Source organism: Taudactylus pleione, unplaced genomic scaffold (assembly GCF_031769625.1).
Source record: "Taudactylus pleione unplaced genomic scaffold, aTauple2 ptg000208l, whole genome shotgun sequence".
NCBI lineage: Eukaryota > Metazoa > Chordata > Amphibia > Anura > Myobatrachidae > Taudactylus > Taudactylus pleione.
In genome coordinates this window covers 2,011,429-2,033,140 of record NW_028284610.1, presented here as the reverse complement: position 1 = coordinate 2,033,140, position 21,712 = coordinate 2,011,429, and the positions used below count along the sequence as shown (strand labels likewise).

At 41.3% G+C, this 21,712-nt stretch overlaps 1 protein-coding gene and 1 pseudogene across 2 annotated transcripts in view; one reads left to right on the top strand and one right to left on the bottom strand.

Annotated features, from left to right (window-relative positions):
* Positions 1–13,304, top strand: part of LOC148517838 (uncharacterized) — a 52,388-nt pseudogene extending 39,084 nt beyond the window's left edge.
* The window catches only part of POU6F2 (POU class 6 homeobox 2), a 750,988-nt gene that overhangs the window by 621,840 nt on the left and 107,436 nt on the right, over positions 1–21,712 (bottom strand). The gene's annotated exons all lie outside the window — the stretch shown is intronic.

Genomic DNA, 21,712 nt, shown 5'->3' with positions numbered 1-21,712 from the left:
GCACCTGACGCTGGGGAGAGGGGTGGGGAATACTTATCAGGGCTAGTCTCAACAGAGACATGCATGTGACAGGCAGCTGGGGCCCATGCATCTGTCATTGCAGAGAAGTGGCCATGGAGCTCTCAATCTTGATACTGTACATAAGTCTCCCATTATATTGTGAGACTGCTACTAAGCGCTTTCCTGCTCACTGCTTTAGTTCTACACCAACAGAGAAACGGAGCCACAGCTTATAGCCCAGATCAGCATATGTTTTTAGGTATGAACCTCCACTACACATAGATACAGTATGCTTAGCTATTTGTTGTCCGTACATAGTAATTGCAATAAATAAAATTTCCTCATCTTCACTGGAATATATAGAAACCTTGTCTCCAAGCTCTGCTATCTCATGTAAAGTTCATAGTTGCGCCTCTGACAAACAAACAAATATACAGTAGGGTCTGATTCAGACAGTACCCCCTAAGCCACAGCCTGTCAATCATTTGGGGGCAGAGAAGTGGTGGCGCTGGGCAGAGTTCCAGGAAAACGTGTACCGCGTCGGCCCCATATTCTGGGAGTGCTGAAGCAGAATTTCTTGCCCCGGCTACAGCTCTGAGATGGCCATCTTAGTAACCTGAGGGTTACTCAGGTGTCTGATGGTCTCACAAGTAATCCGATGGCTGCGTCCTTGGAAGCAGCTGCGGATCACACAAGCATGCAGGAAGCATCTATTAACACATCAACATTAGCATATGTTAGTATCATTGCTGTGTCCAAAGACGTAGCAGCGATGCTCACAGTATATAACTCTGAATCAGGTCCCTACTCACAAAGCAGGAAGGCGATGGGTGCAGCACGTGAAGGCTTGGAGGGCTGCCTGTTGCCCACCACTGACTGCTGTATATGCAATGAAACATAGATTTAAGAAATGTATGCTTACCTATATATTTTTTTATTTCGTGGTGTCATTGCAGTGAAAAAAAATAGTTAAAGCTGATCATTTTATGTATAGCATAACCTGATTTAAAATTAATTAAAAAACAAGTTTATTGCAGATTCCTTAGTTATATGTACTATATTCAATACTCTGAAATAATGAAAAGGTTATATATTGTGCTCACACTGTGATGTCCAGTGAATGTCTGGTACAGAAAACGGCTCCTGCACTGTGCCTATGAGCCGAATAGTGTATTTCACAGTTTGATACTGTACAGCAAAAAACCTGAAACAATTGTTTGCAATATATCCTGTAACCATGCACACAATGGAGTACATACTATTCACAATGCTGTCACAGCAGGAGCATTAAGGACTGGAGTACATTAAGCAACCAAATGGGGTATTTTCTATCAAATTCTACTGTGCAAATGAAAACATTTCAACAATTCAACATAATGTACCCCAAACTCAGTCATCTTATCATACATATTGTGGAAACAAAAATATGGAGATAAATGTAATAGCATCTGGGTTTCCAACGCTGCAGAGATTTATGCGAGTCTCCCCGTTTTTTTAAAGTGTAAAGATGGCCACACATCTAAAGATTATCTGTCCAACCAGCCAACTAGTTGATTGGTTGGAATGAAAATCTGGTAAGGAATACAATCATCAATTTTCTCCCAAATTCTGGGAAATGGACCAAAACTGTTGTTTGAACAAATAGTTTAGCTCAAACATTTAACAAACTTGTCTGAATGACCATTTTCATCTGTTTTCTGGCATTTAGGAGCAAATTGCTGATCATCATTTACTCCCATTCCTTACCAGATTTTCATTCCAACCAATCAACAAGTTGGCTGGTTGGATGTAAGTTGGTCTAGTGTGTGGCCAGCTTAAGTCATTTTAAAGTCTAAACAGCTTGGCTAAGCCTTTAAAATGATTGCCACTTAAAAAAAAGTGGGAGACTCTCATGAATCACTGTAGTGCCGGAAACTGAGAAGCTATTACATTTAGCCAATTGTGAATGAATGAATACTTTATTGTTATTAACAACACAAGTGATGTCAACAAAAAAAAACAAGCAGCACTATACCACATAATAAGACAGGCAATCAGAATGTAGGGAGCACCGTTCAGCCGCTGTGTCCTTGTGCGCCGCCATCTACTACCGAACTCAAGTCGGCCATACTTGCTTCCGCACTGCACATGTTAGCAGCTGCGATAGCTGTAATATAGTAATGCAGCTGAAGTCATGCCTCTTGTATGCATTACTAATCCCTTTGGCTGGTTGAGTGACCGTGGGGACAGGCAAGTCGGCCACCCCAGATGAGTAAAGAGGCCACGGAATCTCCTTCAGCCGACAGAGATCTTGACCCCTCCACTCCCCCCCAATGGCGACAACACGCCTTCATTTTGGGAAACACAGGGCATCACTGGCCCCATCCAGAAATGGCAGCAGACTGTCAATCACTGACAGACTGCTGCCAGACTGCGTACAACATCACAGACCGTTACTGCAGGTGCACAGTACAGGTCCGGCACATGCGCAGATTCCCGACTATTGGGAATCTGCAATCAATAGTGCACCCCCTAAAAACGCGTATACTCACCGCATGCAGAGTTAATCACATCTTTGCTACCGGACTGCCCCTATACACATGCATGGTTTCATGGCTGTCACCATTGTCAGTGAGCACTTGCCCCAGACCTACTCACGGTGCAATAGATCCATATTTATGCGTGCCCACTGCACACAATTCTATAAATCTGCCTACAACTGCCCTGTTACCAGCCAGTTATGCCCCTTCAGTTACAATATGAAATGTGAGTATTGTGAATAGCTTTGCATCACCCCTGCTTGTGTTAGTTGGGCTCCAGAGCATGGGCAATGTGAAAATACACTTCTAAAACTGACTTGCTCATAACCCTGCATCAGCCCCAATGTTCCATTCCCTGGCCATATTATTTATTTATTACCTGTTAATTATAAAGCACACACATATTCCACAGTGAGAGAATATTTGGCCATTCCAGTTACTTATATAGCGCACACATATTCTGCAGCACTTTACCGAGAATATTTGGCCATTTACATCCGTCCCTGCCCCAGTGGAGCTTACAATCTATACTCCCTACCACAGGGGTGGTGCTATAAATTTACGCCCTCCCTTTGCATAAAGGGACAGCGCGTGCCGAAAAATGTGCGTGGTCTCACAAGAAAGGGGTGTGGCCACACAATAGTACGCCCAATTCAAATTACGTCACACACAGCAGTACAGTCTTATTCACATTACACATAGTGCCCCTGATCCACATTACACCACATAGTAGTGTCCCTTATTCACGTTACCACACACAGTAGTGTCCCTTATACACAATGCTTACAGAAGTGCCCCTTATACCCATTGCCTACAGTAGTGACCCTTATACACAATGCCCACAGTACTGCCGCTAACATGCAATGCCACAGTAATGACCCTTACACCTAATGCTCACATTAATAGTGCCCCTTATGCAATATTTACAGTAATAGTGTCCCTATGTAATGCCCACAGTAGTAGTGTCCCCTATACATTGCCTACAGTACTAGTGCCCCTTACACATAAAGATACACACATAACACTGTACTTATCTGAATCCCTGCTCCTGCGCCTTCCGTTCGACAGCTCCTTACGCTCGGCACTGTGGGAGAGATGTCATTACGTCTCTCCCTACACCCACTGTGGGAACACGGCAAATGGAGAAGACGGTGGCGCCTCTCCAGTCCAGCACTTCCCAGCTGTGTGGGTCTATCTGAGTGTATCAAGCCGTCCTTGCCATACCACATACACACACATACACAATAGGGCTAAAGTTTTTTAAGGAGCCAATTAACCTACCAGTATATTTTTGGATTGTGGGAGGAAAAAGGCGTACCTGGAGGAAACCCACTCATGGGGCGAATATACAAACTCCACACATTTAGGGCCATGTTGGGAATTGAATCCAAGACCTCAGTGATGTGATGCAGTAATGCTAACCAGTATCACTTGTATATCACAACAGAAGTTTAAGGTATTATGCAGATGCATAACTACAACTTTGTAGGGTCTATAGCAACATTTTAAAGGGGCCCCCAATGCTTCTAGAGAGATACCTCTCTCCACAGTGGTTGTTCATTTTATGCCACATAGTATTGCCTCCCACCCCTGAACACAGTATGCCATACAGTGCCCCCAACTTACAGTATGTCACACAGTACTCCACCAGATCACAGTATGACACAGTTCTCCCCAGATCACAGTATGCCACACAATGCCTTCCCAGATCACAGTATGCCACAGCGTCCCCAGATCACAGTATGCCACACAGTGTCCCCAGATTACAGTATGTCACACAGTGCTCCCCCAGTTCACAGTATGTAAAAATTGCCTGCAGATCACATTACGACACACAGTGCACCCAGATTACAGTCTGCCACACAGTACCTTCCCAGATCACAGTATGCCACAGTACGCCCAGTTCACAGTATGCCACACAGTGCCCCCAGATTAAAGTATGTCACACAGTGCTCCCCCAGATCACAGTATGTAAAAATTCCCCGCAGATTACAGTATGACACACAGTGCCTTCAGATTACAGTATGTCATACAGTGCCTCCCCAGAGATCACAGTATGCCAACAGTACCCCCAGATCACAGTATAGCACACAGTGCCTCCATATTACAATATGTAACACAGTGCTCCCCTAGATCACAGTATGCCAACAGTGCCCAAGATTACTGTATGTAAACCTTTTGCATGCGACAAGAATTGCAATTTCTGCGATGAGTCTGAGCTGCTGTAATTGTGCGTGACAGGCCGATGTGCTTCGATGTTACCGATGTACAGTATATGCAGGACTGCAAGGTAGTATGGATGTGAGAAAGCAGCAGTGGGCGTCTCTATGCTGGCTGGTCTGTGGCAGGTATTAGCATATTTTTGAAGCTTCATTGCATGCGATTACGTTGCTGCGATCGCAATTGTGATCCATACTGAATCAGGCCCATCATTTTATAAAGCCTAGAGAAAAAGTTTACACATAATGGAGCATACACACGGTCAGATTTGTCAGACTTGTCAGATTTGTCAGATGAACGACTGAACGATTGAACGATTTTACCAAAGTTTTGAACGATTGAACGATTTTTGACTGCATTAAAATGAATGGAATCGTCCAAGTCTGACTGCAAACCCATCAGATGTCAGATATCGTTATCTGACAAACGGGAACGCGCATCGTTGATCGTCCATCGTTCAGGCATGTCAGATATGAACGATTTTCCTTCAGATATGAACGACTGAACGATTTTTAAATCGTTATCGTTCATATCTGAAGGAAAAATCTGATCGTGTGTATGCACCATAAGTCTGCAAAACCTGAGACTTTCCCTGGAAACTGGCAGCACTACCAACTGCACCACCACTGCGCTTACTATAGGCAAATATGGTTACTGACCCTTTTAGAGATCAAATGCAAAGATTGTGCCAAAGCATTAAGATTTAATAAACATATTTATACAGCACGATGAGCAGAGTAGATGGTATGCTTCATGACTATGGCAGGGTTGCCGACATTCTGGAGGCCCCTTCTGGGATGGGGCAGCAAGATTGACATAGCAGTGGGCGTGGCCAGCATTGAGGGGTGGTGCAGGGGTGTGTCCGTGATTACCGTCATTGTGAAACAGGAGGCGGGGCCAAAATGACGAGCTACAGTTTGGGATTCTCTTGTAACTGCGGGGGGAGGGGAGGGGGGGCGGAGGCCGCCAGGTGGCTTGCCTGCCTTTCCGGGGGGCCGGGAGCAGATCAAATTTTCGGGAGGCTCCCGGCCAAATCGGGAGAATAGGCAAATATGGACTATGGACATCTTGAATACAATAGATGCCAACTCGGACATACAGGAGCTGATGCAGAGGGGAACATAATGTATGCATGTTTTCAGAGAGCATCTTGCGTATTTTTGCACTGTGCATGTTCCCGAATCATGTGTGTGCCGCTAGGTACGATGAAGAGTCATACGCATTTCAGTCTCATCTCCACTTGCAACAAAAAGGGGCATAAAAAGATCGTAACTGGGTGTTCTAACTTAGAAAAAATTCGGAGAGGGCCTGTCATTGCAAGTAGGAGCTATGTAGACTAAATACACCTACAGTATTTCCAGCTGTAACATGCCCCAGCCAAGTATAATGCCCTGCAGGCTGCAGCTTCCTCATCTGCCTCTCATGGTACCTGTAGATGCTATGTCCGGACTCTGTAGTACCAAATAATGGAGCCTACATCCTGAGTATCCTGAGCACTCTGTCAGTGCTCCACTTAGGTTGCATTTCTGAAGGGAGACAGGGACTTCAGGTAACCTGTAAACTAATGTTTATATTATGGAATAAGATGAAGGCTGCGAGGTGAGAAGATAGAAGAGAACTTAACATGACTACTACATGCATAATGTCAAATCAAGGCAGCATTTGCATTTCCGGGATGTTTGCTTACTCTCCCAAGGGGGTAGGATATGTAGCATTTATCTGGAATGTATGATATCAGGGTGTCCACGTCAATGTTTAATAATACTCTGAACTGTGCTTGAAATAAGTAATTATGTTCTAATACAATACGACAATTAATTAGTGAAAGACAATGTAGACAATCCAAACTATATATAATGTCATGTTTTACTTACAGCAAAACAGCAGTGTCCCACCCAAAACTCAATTGTGTTTGAGATTGATTTGTATTACATCACAAAACACGTTGCTTTGTAACCTCAAAACAGCTATAAAATAATTTTTTAAACTGTGGCACATCCTCATTATCTTTGGGCCTGATTCATCATGGATCACAATTGCAACTGTGTATGCAAATCGGTCAATGGTGTGTACTGTGCATGCGTATGCATCGCAGTGTGCATGCAATAGTTAGCATTGCGATCGCCCACGCAGATACAAAGCCACCGCAGAGTGAGTGACATCAGGTGAACGTTTGGGGGCAGCGACAGGGGAGTGATCTGAGAAACGCAGGTGTATCTGTCCGTTTGAATGCTGTTACTTGGGCGTGCATAAATTAGACACTGCGACAACATACGCACCTTGTTTAGTCATCGTGTATGACGAGGTTAGCAATATCTGAGTAAGGTCAGACCTGATGTAATTGTGTGTGAGGGGCCGATGGTACTCTATGTAACCAATGTATACAAAGGATTGTAAGGTATTACGGATGTGCAAAATTGGCAGTGGGTGTCTCCATGCTGGCTTTTGGCGTCTCTATACTAGATTTGCGATTGCAGTCATTGACATATTTTCGCAGCAGACCTGCATGCGTAATCACAGCTGTGATCGAAATAGCGATCCATAGTGAATCAGAACCTTTAATAGGAATCACAGGAAAGAAGTGATGGAAACTTATTATTTCATAGGTGTTAGTAAGCAATTAAGTTTTGAGAGTTGTGTTGTGCTTTTTGTTTTCTTGTCACTTACTGCATTTATTTGCTATCCTTACTGATTGTTGTTTTTACTTTATAAATATCTCTGTCTATGTTGTGTGTGTGTGTCTGCATGTGTGTGAGTATGTGTGTTATTTGTTTTGTTTTCCTTACTGATTGAGGTTTTTACTTTAAATGTGTGTGTGTTTGTGTGTCTGTGTGTGTGTTATTTGTTTTGTTTCCCTGACTGATTGAGGTTTTTATACATAAATGTATGGCCACAAAATGAGCCTAATATACATTTCACTGGAATCAATTGGCCCATTATCAGGCATATTGTTGTATGGTCAATAGATAAACATGCAACCCAACTGTAACCTGCAAATAAACCAGTCTCGGCCAGTGCATCAATCTTTTGGGTCTAGTCCAATATGGCTATCTATGGGGTGTGTCTGTAGGTAGCCAACTTTAAAATCTAAGGTTGGATTGTGAGAATCCTTCCCTCCATTAGAACCTGAAGCTACAGCCCACATTTTTCATGAATTGTCTTACCGTAATCTAAAACAAAAAGTTATTAGGCAATGCAAAAAAAAGTGAAAAATCTGCTGATGACATAGGGGTCTATTTACTAAGCCTTGGATGGAGATAAAGTCGACAGAGATAATGTACCAACTAACCAGCTCCTAACTAACATTTTTCGAACACAGCCTGTGACATGGCAGTTAGAAGCTCATTGGCAAGTACTTTATCTCAGTTCACTTTATCTCCATCCAAGGCTTAGTAAATAGACTCCCATAGGGCTTAATTCAGAGTAGTATGATATTACATTCGCAGTTGCGATTTCTCAAACAGTCCACGTGCAAAAATATGCAAATTCCTGCCAAAAATCTCACCGCCTGAACTAGCGTGCAATGGACTGAGCAAATGCTGTTACGCCTACTTTCCTTATCTACATTGCGAGGAGATCTGCTGGGGTTGAGAACGCACCATGAATCGGCACAACATCGGACCTACATCGAGTCCTGGAGTAAGTTCTGGGCTGCGCAGATTCAAGTATATCTCTCTAAATACGGCTTATGAGATTGTGGTTCTGCGATTGGGAATGCAGTCATGATCGCAGACACACCTTTGAAACTCCCATAACACGCCCATGGGTCGGCCTCTTTTTGGGTTCACTTTCAGTCACCTCCCCGACTTCACCATAGAATGCTCATGGATCGCGGTGGTCTTCTCAGGACTTTGCAATCAGAGCCGTAGCTAGACTTTTTGGTGCTCTGTGCTAGAGAGAGCATTGGCGCCCCACCATTTTTTTTAAATAGGGACATAAGATAGTGCACCTGAAAAAGGGCCATGGCTTCATGGGGAAGGGCTACGGAAGAGATAGGAACACTCCTGGGGCAGCCAGGAGATGCTGGGGATAAGAGAAGAGGAAGCTACAAGCGAGAATGATAATAAACAGGAAAATTTACAGGCCCAGACAGCGCCCCCTGTCCTGTGCCATGGCACTGGTCGCACTACCCTAGCTACGGCCCTGGTTGCAATTATGGATACTTTGCAAATGGCATCTCAAACTTCAACTCATGCATGCACAGTAATACTCTCTTCTGCGTTTCACTTATGCGCAGTTGCAAAATATCGCTCAACTGCGAAAACATTGCATACAGCTCTGAATCAGGTCCATAGTGCAGCATAAAGAACAGTTGTCTACATCCTTTTCTTGCAGTCTTCTCTTTCCTACATATTCCATTGCAATCCACATGGACAGCACCATATACAAATCAAAGTATCTTTATGTTTAATGCTGTTTGTCTTTACAATTAAATTAAGGAAAGCCTTTGTATGAAATAATAACAAACAGCCTCTGTCCAATTGTTTATTTCATCTCCAGAAAATATAAAAAAAAAAAAAAAATCCTTTTTTACGGCAGGAAGTCCTTAGATTGTAAAAATAACATAGCAAAACCTCCCCTTCAGTGCAATGTTATGATTACACTTGAAACATTGTATAATCAAAATGTATTATAATATTTAAGTCTGTTTTTTATAATCTGGTTTAAAGTGGACCTAAAACATCTATGTATGGTCAAAAAAAGACATAAAATGGGCAGCTGCCAGCACACCACCAATGTCTATAATAGGAAATCCTGCATGATGAAGTGTCCACACTAAAGGTGGCAAAGTAGGGATATCAAAAGTGAGTCATCCTATAAAATAGAATTGAGAAAAATAATTTTGTGTGTGATAAAACATAATATTATAGTTTTTACTGGTATGAATGAGTGGTTGAAGACCACTTACTTGTGAAGTATTAGTAAAAGTGTACTATTCACATTCCTGCTTCCTTGTTGTCTACTGGTAAAGCAACTGAGTGCTGTAGGGAGCAAGAAACCATATCAGCCTACTTTGCTGGAGCATAAAGAAGCACACCGCAGGTTTATCAAGGCTTCGGAACCTGCTCTTCAAAAGTCTAAAGGTAGACTATCATTTACAAATTCAGTAGTAATGTGTTCACCATTAAATTTGTGCTCATCAGCAGTGTGGGTCTTCAACAAAGGTATAATTAGACAGGATAACACTAGAGATGAGCGGGTCTGGTTCCCACGCGAACTTCGGGGATCCGGGGTGATCCGAGGCGCCCCTCAGATCTCTGTTCCTGCCCCGGATCCCTAATCAAGGCAAAACCTCACGATCCTCTGTTGGATCTCAAGGTTTTGCCTCTAGCGGCCATTTTTAAAAATCCCTTTGCCTTCAATGGGCAAAGCGCTGATTGGCTGACAGAGCCATCTGTCACGGCTCTCAACCAATCAGCGTTAAGCCCATTGAATTCAGGGAAAAAAAGAAGATGACACTAGTTCCCGCAGCCAGCACCACCCGCTGCCTACACACCTGCTGCCGGCACTCCCCGCTGCCGACACACCAGCAGTTGGCACCCCCACTGCTGACACCGCCGGCAGCCCCTCTGCTGGAACAACTGGCTCCCCCATGCTGCCGACACCGCCAGCACCCTGCATTGAGAACACCCCTGCACTGTCAACACAGTCAGCAAACCTACACTGAGGACACCACTGGCACCCCCGCTCTGCCGACACCGCCAGTACCCTGCACTTAGGACACTTCCAGCACTCCCACACTGCCATACCTTGTACTGAGGACACTGTCAGCAAACCCTGCACTGCTGACACAGCCAGCAAACCTGCACTGAAGACACCACTAGCACTGCCAACATCGCCTGTACCCTTCACTGAGGACACTGCCAGCACCGCAGCACTGCCATTCCATGTACTGAGGACACCGTCAGCAACCCCCGCACTGCTGACACAGCCAGCAAACCTGCACTAAAGATACCACTGGCACTACCGACATCGCCGGTACCCTTCACTGAGTACACTGCCAGCACTGCAGCACCGCCATTCCGTGTACTGAGGATACCATCAGCAACCCCTGCACTGCCGACACAGCCAGCAAACCTGCACTGAAGACACTGCTGGCACCCCCGCTCTGCTGACACTGCTGGTACCCTGCACTGAGGACACTGCCAGCACTGCAGCACTGCCATTCCATGTACTGAGGACACCGTCAGCAAGCCCGTTCTGCGGTCACTACCATCACAGTAAGTGCACTATTGGTGTATCCAACCCACACTGTATAACACACTGTATCAATGTTGGAAATTGGAAGCTGAACTGCCACATGTTATTGCCGCCTACTGTGTCGCTTAGCTTAGTCAGCCAGCTAGCTGGATGCAACCTTTTGGCCTCAAATAGATGAATAAAATAATATTGTGAGGTGGTCAAAATTGAATGGAAATGACTGGAAATAGAGGTTATTGAGGTTAATAATACTGTAGGAACGAAAACAGACACATTTTATGTTATTTAAGCTGTTCTTATGATATTTTAAGAAAAAATCCATAACCAAAACCGAAAAACAAAACACCAAGGAAAAACATCCAAAACCAGATTCAGATCCAAAACCAGGGGAGACCCAGATCCAAAACCAAAACGAAAACACGAGGTTCGGCGCACATCTCTAGATAAAACCCTTATCCTGAAACACCATGAAATGACACACAATACATATTAAACTTAGTAAACATGTTGCAGTTAGCAAATGTGAACATACAAAGCAAGCTACAAAGTAAAGTTTTGTTCTTACACATTCAGTAGCCATTCCTCTGACATGTCACTGAAATAAGTGTCATGAATGAACTTAGATTTCCTGCTAGTACACACCCGGTGGCTGATGCTGAGATGGCCATACAATATACTATATGTGTCTAAAAACTAAGGGCCTGATTCAGACCCGCTCGTTAGGATGTGTTCACACTCTGCCAGCTGATTGTTTGCATTCTGCGCATGCATACGCATCGCAATGCACGTGCGTGAACCAGTGCGAGCGATCGGGAAGCATACACTCGCCGCCCATAGACAGCCCTGCAGAATGAGTGACAGGAGAAGACATTTGTGGGTGGTGACAGGGGCTGGGCACTAGAAACGGGGGAGTGGAGGTGCAAACACAGGCGTGCCTGAACGTCTTAACACCATTTCAGAGGCGTGCATAATTAAGACACAGCGTCATAGTACATGTCACTTGGTTGTATTTCACACTGAAGCACTTGCAGTGCTTGCAGAAGGGTATGGTCAGCCACAAGCACTGCATTTGCTTCCAATGGTACTCCATGTACCGATGGTTGCATACACATCCTGGAGATGATGTACGCAAGTGGGCATCTTAAGACAAGCTGGTGGGTGTCTGCATACACAGAGCGATAGCATGCCAAGACATAGTGGGCGTGCTAATGCTTTGGCGTGCAATTGCTTGCCTTGACGAAATTTGCAAAAGCATCTAGCGTGTGAATGCATCTAGCGAGCGGATCTGAATCGAGCCATAAGTTCTAAAATGCTGCACAGAAATGAAGTATATTTACGCCTATAGGCTTAGCCATACAAATCACGAAAGTATCCACATCATTCACATATGTGCCAGATTAACATCACTGATACATACACCAAGGTACTGTATCTATAACACCAACCAGCTCACAAACACAAGAAAAGCTTTTGTTTTTTTTACATTAGGATTCATATTCTAAAATACATCACTGCTCAGTTTGATTTAAATATAAACCATGAAGTTATCATTTTCTTTATTATATAAGAATAACAGTAATAAAATATTCAATTTTAAGATATGCTCAAACAAATTACATGATATATGAAGTTCAGCTTCAGAGATGAATTCACAATCAATAAGTAGCAGCTAGGTACTGTTGGCGATCGTCTTCATCGTCATCATGTGTGTGCACTAGCATCTATAAACCCACATTCCCATGCCCCTTTTTTGTGACCTTATGCAGTAAATATTTGTGTGGATCCTGCGCAAAATGTCATACATCCAATTCTTCATCAGACACATGATGCACATCACTGACCACCTGAACATTCAGATAATGATGTTTATTTATATACTGTAGTGTATATATGCTCTGTAGTAAAGTATCTCTGGACCTATAATATATGTACACAATCTATAGTTTCCAAGACATTATGACATGCAGAAATGCTATTGAAAGCTAAATTTAGCTCATACCATTGTGCTTCCTGGCGAAGGAAGCAGATGTATGCAAGTTACAGCCTTTATACTGCTCTTACCACATTAGTGCCTTTTAAATATTGCTTGTGTTATGCCTGTCACTTTGGAGAACTCAGATTGAAATGATCCTGTGGCCATGAAGTGTATTGCATATCATTTTTGCAGGCCGGTAATTGCATTGCAGCATACTGTTAAAGGCTCAAATTCATCCTTCATCTGTTCATAAGGATCCAAGAGACTCCTGCAGGATAGGCGAAACATCTGTGTCTCCACCTGATCTGAGAGGGTTTCCAGAGACAAATTCTACTCCCATGGAACCTCTGTATCCTTCTCATAAGCCTTTCTTCCACCATATGTCGTAAAGCAAGTAAAACAATCACACCAACCAGTAGCAGCTCCAGAGGTGAGGCTGCAGTGCAGTCCAAAATTCAAATAGGAAAGCCACACCAACTGCCCTTCCAAACACTGCCAAACTTTACTGGCCTGGGACACACACACTGGCAGTTGGTGTGGCTCCCCTATTTGAATTTTGGACTGTGCTGCAGCCTCACCTCTGGAGCCGCCACTGACACCAACCATTTCTCCAATCATCGCCATTTTTACACAAGTAGCAAAACTATTAGGCTTCATGCATACCTACCAACATTTGAAAATGCCAAAGAGAGACAAAATAGCCCCCCCTCCTCCTGGATCCTGCCAAGCACCCCACCCATCCACCCAAATTCTACCACAATCCACTAATTGCTGAAACTCCTGCCCATTTCATGACCCATGAATCGGAACTTTCCATCTAAAATTGGTACCATTGGGAGGCATGTTCATACTGAAATGTTATTTCAGCAATATCGCCTTTATAGGCCATTTGCACTGCCAGTGCTCTTCCAACAGATAAACAGAGCACATAAACGATGACTATTTGTTTTGGACCCAAATTTGTTTCAGTAGAAATGCAAAGTGTCAAAAATTGTTTATTTCTCAACTTGTGGCTTTACTTTGTGTGTCGATGAACCATATGCCCAAAGTCGGACTGGTCTACAAGGGAAATCCCCAGAGACCCCACTGCCTGAGAGCCCAACTCCCCTCTTCTAAAGCTGGATACACATTTAACGATGTGTACCCAGGCGACCTATCAAGTGTTGGGACCAGGTGGTGGTCCCGGCATTGACAAGTTCATACACACTTGCCGATGTCGGGAGAGTGACAGAGCAGCAGCGGGGGCCTCACGTCGGACCTACATGCAGGTCCGACGGGCAATGTCACTGATGATGCGCGGGAGTGTGCATCATCAGTGACAATGAGGGTACACACAAGACGATGTTGCCGACATGTCGTCGGATCCGGCCGGATCTGACGACATATTGTCTAGTGTGTACCCAGCATAAGGGTCAGGTTCCAGATTGTTGGCTGATCACACCCCTTAAGCAGAAGCCCCTATTACTGCAAACCCCCGGTGGGCCCTTCATGTCTCAGACCGACACTGCATTTGCCTCACAATGTTCCATGAATGTTCATTAAAGAAAAATGTTGCAAAGTGTGAATTGCATGAAAATCAACATAATTAATGTAATTGGTGTCATACAATTAAAAAATACAACTGATCGTCAATAAATAAGTATGGACATTATGTTTCTGGTTAAGATTGCTGCCTAACAGTGCTAGTCCATGAGGTTGGGTCTTGACCAAAGCACTTTCTGCATGGAGTGTGTGTCAAGAATTTCAGTGTAGCTAAGGGTGAGCGCACACCTAAATGACCGGCAATTGTGCCGATGTTCAGGGCAATTTGCCTTCACCCTGGACATCGCATGATTGCCGGTACACACTTAAAAGATTTAATGAAAGATGGAACAATCACTGTTCCGTCCTTCATTAATATGTACAGCCTCACATGTGATATAGTGTGATTGGCCATGCAGCACGGCCAATCACACAATATCGCATGCGACCGCAGGAGCATGCAAATCGGGCATACACACTGCACGATATGCCCGATTTGTCATTACAATTTGGCCAAATCAGCCAAATTGAGCTGATTTCATCCTGGTGTGTATGCACCCTAAGAAAAGTAACTAATACACTGATAGTTATGTGCCAAACAAGTTCACAACTTATCATTGTAATTTGTAAATAAGGCTTGTGAAAATCATCTAGCATAGCTATTAGCCAGTTTTGCTCTTATAGTATGAAAACTATAAAAAATATAAAACAAAAATTACATTTGTAAGTATATAATACATCTCACTCACAGTCTATTAAAGTGTGAAAAAAAGCATTTTGAAGCAGTAAAACTTCCACCCAGCGGTGTCCACTTTAGATAAAAAAAATTTCATTGATTGAATGGAATGCTGGTCTCATTTTTGCCCATCGATTCCCCTGGTGACCTTCACACAGCATCAAAGCCAAGAACGAACCCAAACTGACCCCTGGCTTTATGTGCATTATTATAGTGAGAGACAGAAGCTACTTACAGTACATTCTATTGTCTCCACGGATGTATAATAAAGAATTCTAGAACTGCTCCTGCCGAGAACACTGCATGCACGTAACGTCTCTGTGCTCTTTATAGAAAAGATCTTAAAACTCTCATTTCTTTCTACAGTATTCTTCCTCCTTTAGAAGAATGTAGCACCTTTAAAATGAGTCACCAAATATCTGCTATTTTTTTTTCATTCAGTTGCTAGTGTGTGTGTTGTTTGCAAAGTTTTAATTGTTTCTCTGACTTGTTTGGCATAGTTAACTTATGCCATATACTTATAACTGTAAACACACATGAACACTAAACTACTGTACAGTATATTAACAATTATAGTAATGACATAGACAATAGCAAGGTAAATAAGTATTTGCTTAGAGCACATTTTGAATATTGGCTATAGTGTAGGGCACCAATCTATAGCACAGACAAAGAAAACTGCAGAATGGAGGGGCAGAAGTGTATAGGATGGTAAGAAAAAAATAGTTTTTGGAAAAAGGTATTTTAGGGCCAGCTTAAATAATATCTTCAACTATGGTACATTCAATAAAGAATTTGCAAGTGACTGCACCAGTAACATCTAATGTAACTGAAAGAAAGGCATCATCAATTTGAATTCATACCATGGAAGATGGAGGCAAAATAGAGGCTTCTGCAGATATTTAATTTTACATCTTTCAGATAAAATTATTATCTGTGGCTATTACTAGTATATAACATAACTGGGATGATAGCAGAAACTGATAACTTAAGAGGTCAGGATTTTTTCCTCCTGTGAAATGAATTTGGCAGCAGCTTCAATTATGGTTTTTATTCTCACTTTATCAACACAATTAGAATGTAAAAAATATTTCAGCTCTATGGATTTGTGTCTTTTCAACTCCACTATGAATAATAAACACTTGGTAATTGTGAATACAAATTATGTAAAAATAAAATGAGCCTTAAAACTTAAAAAAAAAAACCTCTATAAATTCAATTAAATACAAGTATAATATTTATTTAAATACATATATATATATATATATATATACATATATATATATATATATATATATATTATAACATGGACCTAAAAGCTATAGCACATTAAATAGGATTGTATAAGGATAAGTAAAGATGCCTTAATAAAGGCTCCTATTGACAGAAAAATAATATTACTACTGTATACAGGAATACAAAGAGTGTGACGCATTGTCTAATATTTCTAACATAAATCATTAATATACAGAGTTTATGAAAATCGTACTAGTCTAAAAATGGGTTAATGTTCCATGCCTGAGACTGAAGCTTTAGTATCCAGTAGTGACTCCATTGCAGGTAGCATAAAGCATACACATATACAAGAAAGTTATTTGTTCACACAATACATATTTCATCCAAAAACCCCACTGGTTTGAAATCCTGAATTTAAACAATGTAAATCTTACCTTAGTGTTCAAAGCATAGATACTGAGCAGGAGAGTGAAAAAGAGAAGAAAGGTAAAAAATGCTATTTACACAAATAACAGTAACCCAGATACATCCAGCAGGATGGAAGAAATAGGTCCTTGCAGTGTAATCATGTCTCTCTAGATGTATAAAAGTATTTTACCACCCTTTGCAACAAATCGGGAATGAGACCATGGGCTCCTGTGTGTTGCAGCTGAGGAATTTCATGTCAAAGTCAACTTCTCAGGCAGTCTCCAGAGGACAGCGCTGTGCACATTCTCATGAAGGGTGTGAAAATCAGATTTTCTAAAATGGATCAGTAATTCTCAATGAAGGGGACAAGGATCGATAAATCTTTGCTAAGTAGATTGTAAAGGAAAAAATAATTCTTGTGGTGACAGTGCATTAGGGCTTTGCAAACAATCTCAATAAACTAAAGACACCCCATTTCTCTCAAAGCTTCTTTTCAGTCCAAATGTGGTTTTTTTTCTATTATTAATTTAGAATTGTGCTATACTTATGTATTTGTATTTGCTAAGCAATGTTCCTGTTGGTGCTATATTCTCAGTAGAAGCAACTGGAATGTTTTCATTGTGTTGAAAATAAAGTTAAGTAAATTGCATATGAAGTCGCATAATGTTTGTGTATTTTCTATCTGTTTGCTTTAAGTTCCATACAGTATCTGCTCTTGGTGCGTTATTTTATGGTGCTGTTCTTATCACTTAAAGAGGGCTTTTTTTACTACTATGAACCACAGGAGCCAACTTTTAAAATTATTGGAGGTGCTCATCTTAACTGTTCCCTATATGGATGAAAAATTCCATGTATTATGTGCTCTGCTAATGTGACACTTATTTGCATTTGCATACTAATGGAGTTCAAAATACAGTATGTGCCAAAAATTGGTTTGTTAAATGGCCGCCAGTGACTAAACCCAACATTTAGTAAATGACTCAGTATATGTTGTTTTTTTATTTGTAAATTTGCTTTTCCAAAATATTCAGTTATTCCATAAAAATAAACATTTTGTTTTATCTTACTTGAACCTAACTGTGTAAGAATTAAAAAAATAAAATCTCTGGATTTTTTTCAGATTAAACACATTATTATGAAATACTGTATATAATATAAATTATGGAGATTTTTTTTGGGGGGGGAAATCCAAATACCCCTCTAAAAGGTCTCTTATGACCACATTTATCAATAATTAATATTAAAATTTGTATAAAAAAATATTTCAAATGAAAAACACCAGCAGTCCCAATAAGTAGTCTGTGTCCTTTATATACAAATGTCAGACACTACAAAGAAAAGCAAAACAGTGCTTGGTGTTAATCAACAAAATAAATTAATATTCTAGAAACCGGTATAAATAAACTATTGATGCGTGTAAAGTGCTAAATAAATTTTATTAAGACATCTGAAAATCAGGAAATATTTTTGAACCAACCCGTATATTAGCTATGCAATAATAATAAGTATTCACCATTCCTAACAATATTCAATAGTGACTCAACACACTAATTAATAAATTCTTTAATCATATTAACTCATTAATAAATAATGTCAAAATAATGTTTTTTATCTTTGATTGTATAGGACACAAAGCTATATAGTCTAATAGAGTCCATAAATTATACCTCATCTCTATCATTTATCTTTATAATTCTAATACTGTAACATTAGGCAGATATATGGATGAAGAATACTTATGTTAATAAATGTATGGTCAGTACAAGGGCACTGAGATGGGGGAAAAAGTTTGGGGGGAGCACTCTGAGTCTCTCCCCTGCAGCAGAGCAGTTGGTGAATAGATGCCTTGCGCATAATGCCGCATTATAATTTAAGACTGATGGGAGGTATGCCTGAAATGTTGTTCACTTTGCAAAGTCCACTTGTCAAGGTAAAACTTACTACAGTAGCTAAACAAATAAAGTTTATCTGCTGCCTCATGGTGTGTAGCATCGTACAGAAAAAGATTGTTACTGAAAGTAAACGGACAAATGAAGCCATTTCTGTAGGCATTATGAGTATCAAGACAGGTAGGGAGCAGAGTATCACATTGCAAAGCTACCTCTAAGTCTGAGCTGTGGACTTTTGAGTTCAAGTTCACTTCCATAGTTTTGTCTGCATGAAGCGTGTGTGTTCTTCCAGTATTCCGGTGTATTTCCTCTGGATCCTCTGATTTCCTCTAAAGATCTGAATCAGGCCTTGTCAATTGGTTACATCCATCAACAGCAAACATAGGCCTGTATTCAATTAGAGGCAAAAAGCCGCGATCAACGAAAAGTTTTCGCCGATGCGCCACTTTCTGGAATATCGCCCTATTCAATTCCAGGACGTTTTCGCCTGGGCGAAAACTCCATAGGCAAAAACAGGCAAAAAAGGCAGGAGAAAATATGTGCAAAATCCCTATTTTTGAATAAAATTGTGGGAACTTGGTTCAGAACCCTTTGGGAACCCCCACTAATGACTAATTAGGCAAAAAAATATATATATATATATCTTAATACCCCCTAAAAAAGGCATGTCATTTTTGGGTGAAAATGTAATAAGTGTTTGAAAATGGGTTTAGCTACAGTATTGGGTCGGGTATTTTGGGGTGCGGTATGGATGGGACAAGTGTTTTTAGGATTGCAGGGGGCTGCAGCAGCTGTTTTTTATAAAGTTTTTTAAAATGCACTTTATTAACTCCATAATATACTAGTACCCATTTAAATGTACCCCCAATTTAACTACAGCAATTATTTTTCACCAAAGAAATGCTTTATATAATTTTTTCACACTAATGCAAAAGTGCATATAACAGCCACTTGACTCAATTTAGGCACCCATAATACTTTTATTACATCTATTAATACACTTCTATATTGATTACCATGGTCACTTATGCTTTTTTGGGGGTACAGACTGATTTCCCACAAAAAAGAAGTCCTTTTCGCTAGTTTCACCATTCGCGGCATTCGCATGTCTGCGTTTTTGCCTGTTTTGCAATTGAATAGGGCAAAAAGCGGGAGCGCACATTGTGAAAGTACGCAATAACTTTGCCTCAAACCAGGCGAATGAGGCGAAAGCATTGCGCTTATCGCATCTCAGCTTTTTGCTGCTAATTGAATACAGTCCATAGGGGAAGTAGTCAGCTTCACAGCCACCGGTCTAAATGGGGAGGGTTAGGGTTAGGCTGCAGGGCGGGGAGGGTTAGTGTTATCCCTGTCGGGATACCAACCATTGGGATGCCGCTGTCAGTATTGTGACAGGCATTCCGACAGCCGGCGTTACATACCCATTCCGGGCCATAGACTTCATAATTTAAGAATAGATTTTTATTTGGCTCTGCCATGCGTTTTGTTGTTGACTTCTTTAGGTATTGCACATGTACAAGTAGACTAGACTTATTTCATAACATCCTGTCCATGAAGTGAAGATAGGAGCTTTCCTGGCAGGGTATGACCACAGAGAGAAGAGCAGTCATGCAAGTATGTAAAACATTGAGGGGGGTAGAGTGGGGCAAAATAATTATTAAATCCTAATAAAGAGGGAGCACAAAATCTAGAAATCTTTATAAGTGTAGGGGGGCACAATAAATCAAACTATTTAATAGGAAGGGAGCACACAATCAATCATTCTATATAAAGGGGAGGGGCAGACCCTCAATCAAGCTATATATAGTGTAGGGCAGGTTTATTCAACATGGGGCTCTCCAGCTGGTGTGGAACTGCACATCCTAGCATGCTCTGCCATAGAGTGCCTTTTGACCCTTTGAGTGCCCTAATATCAAAACTGTTGCAGGGCATGCTGGGAAGTGTAGTTCAACAGCACCTGGAAGGCCACAAATTGATACAATAAATAAAGCTATGTAAAAAGGAGGCACAAAATACATAGAGCCTAATAAAGGGGCTATCAGAATATATATAAAGCTGTATAAAAGGGCAAACACAAACAAGCTATATAAAGAGAAACAGGCACACAATCAATTAAGCTACATAGGGGGGAGGATTAAACCAGTGAAGCCTAATAAATGGGGAGCACAAAATTCTATGACATTATATAATGGGGAGGGACACACATTCTAGCTATATCAAAGAAAACAGCCGCACAATCAATTTACCTAAATAAAGGAGGGGCACAAATTCCATAAAGTCTAATAAGGGAGCACACAATCTATAAAGCTATATAAATGGGAGGAAAACTTTAAAACATGTTTTATCCTTTTTTTTTAGTACTTTTGTAAAAAATTGGTCTGTCCGGTACTTTGAGAAGCCCTCTTAGTTCAATGCTCCTGGTTTAAAAGCATTCGGGTAGGTTAAGTGACTTCTGACAAAACTGGAACACTTGTCTATAGGTAAATTAATTACAATGTAACCTGGAGCAGACTGATTTATCTCAATAAAATTCTGTTTGTACAGCGCTGCAGAATATGTTGATGTTATCAGTAAATAGGTTAACGATAAGACACATTTTTCTGTGCAAAGTGTTAAATAATATCTGGCAAGTAGTACTGAAAGGTGAAAGCTTTACAAATAAAACAAGCACAGTATTCCAAACTGCAAAGACACATTACGTTAATGTGCACATTTCCTGTGCTGCTGTAAATAGTGATGTCTAATGTCAGATAGAATGAAACACATTGCATATGTTACACCTGAAATGAAACACTGAGAATCTTTTAAATGTTCTCAACACATCAGCATGATGCATCGATCTAGTTGGAATCACTTAGATCTAAAATAAATGCACAGATTGTTTTCACAGCTTGTCTCTCTTCCCCAGAACTGCAATAGGCATGCTTGTGTCTGCTTCTAGGAAAGGATTTCAGCCCCCTGCCTTGGTCTGCTGTGGCCCATGACACGATCAATACCTGGGGTTAGA